Source organism: Melospiza georgiana, chromosome 9, assembly GCF_028018845.1.
Source record: "Melospiza georgiana isolate bMelGeo1 chromosome 9, bMelGeo1.pri, whole genome shotgun sequence".
Taxonomy (NCBI): Eukaryota; Metazoa; Chordata; class Aves; order Passeriformes; family Passerellidae; genus Melospiza; species Melospiza georgiana.
The window spans coordinates 14,670,623-14,679,643 of record NC_080438.1 but is presented as its reverse complement, the minus strand read 5'-3'; positions in this window follow the sequence as shown (position 1 = coordinate 14,679,643).

Below are 9,021 nucleotides of genomic sequence, written 5' to 3'. Positions count from 1 at the left end.
CAAGATTTTTGCTCTTATTTTTTCCTACCATAAATGTTGAAGAACTGCTTTATATGAGGCATTTGATTCCAAGAAACAGTCCTGGAAACTCAGCAGTAGAGATTGATATAAAAATCTTCAACTTCTTTTGTCCTTTTCATGGTATTTCTTCTGTATGTACACACTTCCCTTTCTAATACAGAATCCTTCTGTAAATGTATCTGGTGAAATTAATGAGAAATTGACCTACAACCAGGGAAGCTGGAAGGCATTTAAAAATAAGAGGAAAAAATTAGTGATGCAGACTTGTTCTTTGGAGTGGACAGTTTCTTGGATGCAAAGCAAAGGTTTTGACTTTCAAGGAGTCTAAAAATCTGAGCAGTGACTTTGCCTCATAAACTTCTACAGCTAGTAAGTCTGCTTACTCATTGTTAAATTTGCAAGAGTAGGGGATATAGTTTTCAAGTAGTATCCACAGAAGATTGCAAGGCTTTAGGGAGGATTCAGAATTTGGTAAGAGTGGTTGAAATAACTAAAGACTGAGGCAACAGTCTGATACCAAGTTGCCATAAAGTTTTGTGGATTTTTTTTTTCTTTGTGAAGACTGAGCAGAGCTCATGAAGATCTCTTTTGTAGTGTGACACTGCTAATCCTGCCTTTTCTCAGTAGGACTTAGGTGTACTTGTGTTCTTTCATCGTGGCAACTCCCTGCTCCCTTGTTACCATGCTCTGGGCCTGGGAGACTTCAGTGCAACGCTGTTAGCAGTTCTGAAGAGAGCAGGTTTCTGTCTGCTCCTCCTGCTGTGTGCTGAATGCTTGGCCATGATTCCAGTCTGGGAAGTGCCCTGAGAAATCTTCATCTCAGCATCAGCAGTGCATAAATGCACAGTTAATATGAAAGTTCATGTGAAATGCCAAGTTTAGCACAGCACGGCTGTGTTAGCCCAGTGATGTCAAGCAGGTGGAGTGCAGGGGTCCATGAGGAAGGCAGTGCTCAGTGCTGATACTGCTCTCCAGTCTGCACAATCACTGATACTGCAGGTGGGTGAGTGGCCTGGGTGTGTGGTGCACTTGGTCTGAAAAGGCAGCTGACAGAAAGTGGTGCAGGTGCAGAGGCTGCCTCTGACACCTCTGCTGCCGATGCAGGAAGTTAGCTTGGAACTTTCCTGGAGGAGAAATGAACCACACTTGTTCCAAATAATTGGTCACTGTTGTCCAACTCTATAACTCCTGAATAGGAAAAAATAGATACGTTATTTTTTCCATGTACCACTTGTGAGACAATGTTCCAAAGGAAGACATGCTGCTCTCCTTTTAAATGTGAATATTCTCTGTGGAAGCCTCCTGGTACCTGGGGTGCGTGGCTCCTTTGAAATTTACACTGCTGGGCACTAAAGGGAACTGAGCAAAGCTGGCTCTTTGTGTTTCAGGTTCTTTTGTCTCCAACAGGAAAGGCTGTAATTGGAATATAAATAAAACCATTTTTTCCCCTGAAATGAAATGTAGACAGACAGCTTTGGCTATCTGGCAGTAATTCCCATTCTGAGTTTCCCTGTAAGTGATCTAACTCTTAACTGTTAAACAAGAATCTTTCCAATACACTGAAATACACCTTATATTCATGATTTCTTAACTGGCACTTTGAATACTTGTGATGTTTGGGTTTTTTTTTTCCTTCTAATTACAGGTTCTAAAATTACACCTATGAACAAGAGTGAGTGTACTGCTGTTTTCTAAAATGAGGTCATTTTTTCTCCTTTTGACTTAGAGTGCAGCTCCACAAACAGTTGCATCAGCACTACTGATGAGTAAACCAGCGAAATGGTAGAAACAACTGGGTGAGAAAAAGGGCAGGAATAACTTGGCCTTTGCTACTAGAAAAAATTGTAATGTGGAACCATTTATCATATTAAAGCTCAGTAATTGATTTAAATGTATCTAAATATTATTCTTAGTTTCTGCATGATATTTTTATAGAAGTGATTCATAAGAATATATACACTACATAAGGAAACTTGATTGATTTTTTTTATTTTGCCAGAAGCAGTTATTTCTTTGTATATGCTAATGGTGTTTTTAGGAGCACTATGAGAAGTGGTGTTCCTTTGGATTAGGCAAAACCTGAAGACTTCTAACTGGGTTCTTCTTTAATATTAGAAATGCAAACTGTATCTGGAAGACTCTAGAAGAGCATTAACATCCTAAGTGTTATAACAAGTTCTGTGGTTGGGTAAGAAAGGTATTTTTAAATTAATCAGTGGAGTAGACCAATTGGGATCAACTGGAGACAAGCTACTGGCTGATCTCACTTGAAGGAAAAATTAGGATGTTATCAGAGCCAGTGTGTGGCAAGATTGTCCCTTTAGACAGCTGCTACTTTCAATAGCTTTGGGCAAAGTGCAGTCACACTTTCTTATGAGTCATTAGAATTAAAGGAATGTAATCTTAGAAGTCCTGATTTGTATTTGCAATCAATAACAGCTGTAATATTTATGTTAACATTACAGTTAATGCTGTGCTTCCTGGTATAAGGGCACTTCTCATATATATTTCAGTCTCTTTTGTTTAGATATAAAAGTTCAGCACTTGCAAACACTTAAACAATGCTTGTGCTAAATACCAAAAAAGTGGAACCAAATAATAAGACTTATTCCGTATTAAAAACTTTTTAAAATTTTCATTTTTTTCCCATTCACATTTGCTTTTCTTTACACTTTAATTTTCAGTGACAGACAGCAAAGTGAATGTGAGTTTACAACAGCTCAATAAATAAGGTATCCTTCGCTCCTACATTTCTCTCTTGTTGGCAATGTCAAGTTTTCTGAAAATAGTCTTTGGGACTGGGAGAGGAGGTTGTTTTTAGAAATTTGTTTGGGTCTAAATACCATGTACAAATTTAGAATCAAAGCAGCAATTTGTAAGGAGAACGTTTTCCTCTGGCAGGCAGGAGCCACAGTGCCAGGCAGTGTTTCTTTAACCTGCTGCACCTGAGGTGTCTGGAGGGCTGGTACGAGTGCCTTTGATGACTCACGGTGTTGTAACCATTTGGGTGCATTCTGAGGGTGCTTTTATGGAGCACAAACTTTTGTAGTAGACAGCACTGACATGACATAATGCAACTTGTAATTGCTGGGTAGTGTGTTCAGGAGCAGTCCCTGTAATGTAATGTAAAATAATGCTCTTCTCTCTGTTCAAAAGGAGGAGAAAGAGATTGATATTTCACTCCTTAAAAGTACTGAGTGGCCTGGAGGTCACTTGGGTGTCTCAGGCCACTTGGCCTGTAAAAATAAGGTCTTTTTTTAAAACACACACCTAAAAATAGATGTGAAGTCTATTTTTAATCTCCTGGAAATCTGTTTTCTGATCTGTAATGTTAAATGAAACTTGCAGGATACTTGGGGGTTAGGATGTAGGATTCTCTACCTATTCACTGCTGCTTTTTGACTGGGGTTTTCCTGAGCTTTCCACGTAAGCATCTGGAAGGAGGATGAAGAGAAATGCACATTGCTTTAACCTTTCCTGGGTTCCTGCTGTCAGAAAACTTGACCACTGCTTGTGTGGGGAGATAGATGGGACCAAGCTCTCAGCTTGTTTTGGGTGCAGAGCTTTTCCTCTCTCAGACTGAAACCCAGGCACCTGTGGGGCTGCTGCTGCTGTCACAGCTCTGGCTTTGAGTGCCCTGCCCTCAGCATGCCTAGTCTTGGGGAAAGGGCATCTCATCCCTCTGTGCTCTCTCCCTCCTCTCCTTATGAGGATTCAAAATGCAGCAGAACTGAAACCCTTCTCTGGAAGGTGTCATTTCTACTCAGTTGAAAGTGAGGACAGTTTTCTGAGCTGTTCAGGTTTCTAAAGGTCTAGCATTGAATTAATGCCATGCTGGACTGGAAATAACTGGTCATATTAAAAGAGAAGGGAAGACGTCTTCTGGTTTTGCTCTACACCGTCTTTCATGTTCTTTTCCTCCCATTTTTCTTCTTTTATTCATGCAGTCTTGTTTAAAAATATATAATCTGTTGACTATTGTTTTGGAGATGTTGCCAGGTATGGCTGTGGATTTAGGGATTCGATCAAGTGCTATTTAAGTCAATTGAATGTAATGATTCCACTAGCTCTCAATGGAGATAAATTGAATTGTTTGCAGAGTTTGCAAGAGCTGCCAAAGGTATCTCAGTATTTTAATTTCTGTATGTTTGTGTATGATACTTGCAAGGCAAAATATTACAATTTCAAAATATGAAATTCTTTTTTTCTTCTATCTGTTTAGTTAAAATATGTATGATATCAGCCATAGCAAAGCCTATTAGCTGACACAGTCTAAAGTCCAGCTATTGCCAACATAATTTGCCCTCTGTACTGTACTTTAACAGTCTTTAATTATGTGATAAGATTTAAAAACAGATATGCCTCGCATTTTTTTCATCAAGCACAGGTGGGTGATGTGTAATACTGTTCTCTCTCTGTTTGACAGTACAAGGAAAGAATGTCCTTGCCTTTATTACAGTTTTAATGAATGTTAGGAAATTATAAACCATTTGCATTAGTTACTGTGGATTTAATGTGTCGTTAAGGTGTCAGGAGAGTTAGCTGGTCGACTCCAGTGCCTGTGAATTAAACAGTGATAATGAGACAATTGCTTAGGATTAAGTTATGGTGTTAATTATTTAGCTGACTTGTGATTAATATATTACTGAAAAGAAAAAACTTTATATGTGTGGAAACACAAGTTTTAAGTCAGCTTCCAATGTCTGCTTCCAATTTACTAACACTGACTAAAGCAAATAAATAATATAAATAATTTCCAAAAGGAAATATTACATGTGATTTCATACTCTTTTTAGAATAGTTTGAAGAAAAAATATGTTGTCTTTTTGATTGTATATTTGTGTTGGAGGACTGGTACAATTGTATATGCAAGCAATTGTTTAGTAGCTAATAGTCAAGCCAAGAGCTGGTATAAGTCTTGATTATTATTATTATTATCATGACTATTATTTAATTGATGAATTGTTTGTAACTGCAATCACCTTTAAAGAGTACTGTACACAGAAAAGAGAAAACAGGTTTGTTCCAGGTGAAACTGAGGAGTGCATACGTGTGGAGTACAGTGTGGCCAGAACTCACCTGCCTTGGCACTGCAGAACGTGGCACTGGACTGGAATGTTTTGGTCTGTGTGTGTGCACTACAGTTGTACAACAAACCTTTAATTGTAAAGTTTCCACTTACAGTGGTGAGATTCCTGTTTCCACTGGAGCATAATTTCCAAACAGAAAAAGAGGACATCACCTGAGGCACTCCAGATGTGTAATGTCCCTTATTCAGCAAGTCAGATGAACAGGTGCTGAAATGCTGGCTCTTTGAGCAGTCCCAGTAGAGTTATCACAGAAAAATGTGTATGTCTACAACAAAATAAAAGGAAATGGGCAACACTGAAAAAAAACCACAACCAAGATGTTCTAATTTTTGTATATCACAATGCAATTTTTCTGCAATTTATCCAGTTAGACAATATATTTAGTGCAATTCACAAAGTGACTTTTCAAATCCACTGATAATGTTTGCGTGATAGATTTTCATGGTGAAACTCTTCCACCTTAACATTTTTAGTCTGTATCTATCTATCTATCTATCTATCTATCTATCTATCTATCTATCTATCTATCTATCTATCTCTATATATCTTACATATAGAAATGATTTTGTATTTTCTTTATTTTTAGGTATTCTTGGGTTTTGTAGTCAATGTTTTTCTAGTATTTGTCTAATCAGTAAGGTATGGTGTTGAATAGTGTCATTGGAAGTAGAAGCCTAAACAAAATTCCTCACTTGATTTGAAAGGCAGGCTGTCTTTCTGTACTTTAGCACTGCTGCATTTAATTTAGTTTCATGTCTTTTTGTATGTTTTTTGTAGTTTTGTCTTTTTGTACATCTTTTTGTAGTTTCATGTCTTTTTGTATGTTTTTACCAGGACTGCTGTCATAAATCTTAGATTTGAAAGAACACTATAGAGCATGATATCCTTCCTAGGACTAGAATTGTACAAAGGAACATGTCTGTGTGATATTAATATACAGAACAAGGCCTTGGGAGGGGAATCACTACAGGTCCTGATATCAATGCAGACTAACAATTAAACCCTAGGTAAGAATCTATAATAGTGCCAATGCAAAATTAGAAAACAATCACAATATTAACAAGTAGCAGTGGTAAAAGCAGGGGCTTTGCTAGAATTCATTATTAGTAATAAAGGAAAAATGAATAATACATTCTGGACCTCCTAAACTGACAAAATTAAGATATAAATTATATTTACTTTTGAAACAATGTATGATACTACTTTAATATCTATTACCAAATATGAAATTTAAAAGTTTTAATATTTAAGAAATATAAATTTTTAAGTCATGTTCTCTGAAAAAAAATTATTACAAATACTATTGACTACTACTTTTGACAACTATGTGGAAAACAATTTCTTGCTTTCTTACTCAGTTTTTTAAATTAGATTTTAAAAGTATTTAGACATATATAAAGTGAGTATGGATCAAGTTTTATTGTTTCCTTGTGTCATCAAGCCATTTTCATTCCTTGTTTCCTCAAGGCTTTCACAGATCAACAGAAGATCAAAAAATCACTAAACATGATAGAAAGTTTTTTGAAAAATCTGAAAAAATTGACAAAGCATTCAGAGGGAATTGTATTGTCTGAAGAAGCTACTTGACCTGCTCAGGCTGACACATCTGCCATTCAAGTGTCCTTCCCAGCCATTCTTTCCAAGCTGTGGAAGGCTGCAGGAGGCACAGTGACACGCTGTGCAGCTGCTGTGGCGTGTGCCAGAGCTCAGACTGAGCTAAGCCAGGCTTAGGAGCTATCTTTAGCACACAGACGAGTGATGCCATCCAAAGCACGTGCTCTGTCTTTTTACCTGAAAGCCTGATGCTATCACATAAAACAAAATACCTTGTATCAACAAGGACTGTTTTGTTCTGCACTTGAATTGTGCTGATTTTAATTACCAGTCAGAACATTAAAACCTGGATTGCTTTCTGACCCTCTGTATGTTGAATTATTGGGAAACATTTTGTTTGGTTTTAGCACTGCTTGGCACCAATTTTATTCTTTCCAATTGTATGCCATTACAAAGTACATATTTTTCAATTTTCTGCTGTTCTGACATCATCAAATTCTAGTTACTACCCTGTTCTACAGTGCTTTTGTTGCTAAGAGCCTCAGCTCACAAAGCAAAAGGAAATATGTGCATGTGAAGAAAAGAATCGGGTTTTATTTCAAAATTCCTCCTGCTGTTTGTGGTGTGCTTCATGTCAGAGATTAGGGAACCAAGAAGTTTTCTAAATCTCAGAGCTCTCTGGCTTAAGCCTTTGGGAATGAAACACTTTCTCTAGACCTTTCTGGTTTGCAGAGCCCAGAGATGCACCCAGTTACTGCTCTGTTTACTGAAGAGCCAAGGGCACGTTTAACAAAGCTGCAGTACTGCCTCCATTGTGCTCCTTTGTGCAGGCACATCAGAGGGAAGAAAATGCGCGGAGGAATGTGAGGTGGACACTGAAGGAAACCAGGGGAGGAAGAAAATAAAGTGACAGGAAAGGAAAAGGTGTTAGTAAAATAGAATGTAAAGTAGAAGAGGGGGGGAAAGGGGGAGACAGTGACCTGGAAAATAAAAAGAGAGACGGCATTCCTGCGAATTCTGTGGATAATACTCAGCACATCTGTCTTAATGTGGTTTGATGTCTTGTCATAATGCTGACGTGGTGCATCAGTGCAGGGGTTTCTAGTGCAGCATGGAAAGCTCACAATGTGCTGTTTTACAGGTCCTCAGTAGCTTCTGGACAGTTATAATCAGGACAATAATACCAGTGGAGAGGGCAATGCTGCAGGTGAGGTGTAAATAGATGAAAGAGACAGCGTGTGATGAGAGACACAAATGGAGAAGACAGAAAAACTGGAAGAAAACTGAAGAAGGGACAGGAAGAGGTTCATGAACAGACAGCTCTCCAGAAACAAGCCTTTGTTCTCTTATGGACAGTAAGTAGTACTGGCAGAAATGCTCTCTCAAGCGGGAGGTGACAGGAGCTGGGAAAGTTAAACTCACTGACCTCAGATGAAAAATGGAGCGTGTGTTTACAGAGAGTAAGCTACAGCAGGGAGAGTGCAGGTATGTTACTAGCTAAAAGCGTGGTAGGATATGTTACCTGTGCTGGAAAGGTGTGACACTCGTTCTGCAGCACTCACCTGAGTAGGTGTAGCACAGTATGCATCAACTCATAAAATGTGGCTGCTGTTTGGAAAGCCAAGATAACACTTTCCCTTCAGGGAAGCATACAGCTCAGCCACTGTTAGCTGGGTACCTGCAGGGTGTTAAAAAAAGCCCAAAGCATACAGATTTGTTCTTTGGTCTATGTAAATTTTTTTTTTTTTGAAAGGGAGGACTTTTTAGAAATGGAGATTTTTGTTTTTTCATTCCATTCACCATTTTCCTGCTATTTTTCAGGGGGGTTTTAACTGAAACCAAATTCAGATCCTTTCTTTTCAGTCTCCTCTTTTCAAGCTTGAGCTTTCTGAATTAAATACTGCAATATTAGCTGCCTGCAGTTCCTGTGATTGGACTCCATGGGTGGCCCAAGTAATTTTCAGACAATGGAGCTGGTTCTTTTCTCACTCACACCAATGTAACTCATTGGCTTCAGTGAAGTTACTCTTGATTCACAGTGTTGTGAAAGAAGAATTGGCTTGCTCTTTCGTATGTTCTTTAATCTCCATGATATTTTTGCTTACATGTATAATTGATTTTCTGGGAACATATTCTGCTGCTGACAGGTAGACCTAGGAACTTCCTAAGACAGAAATAAATGTAAGCATTTTTTAGGTCACTGAATTCAATCCGCTGCTTCTACAACACCATGTTATATAATTTCTTTCATAAACTGCTCAGGCTTTAAGCATTCATTAAGATCTATTCTTACTACAGTGGGTAAAGGTTAGTTACATCCTGTGTAAATTTAAAACTACAACTGACATAATCTTCA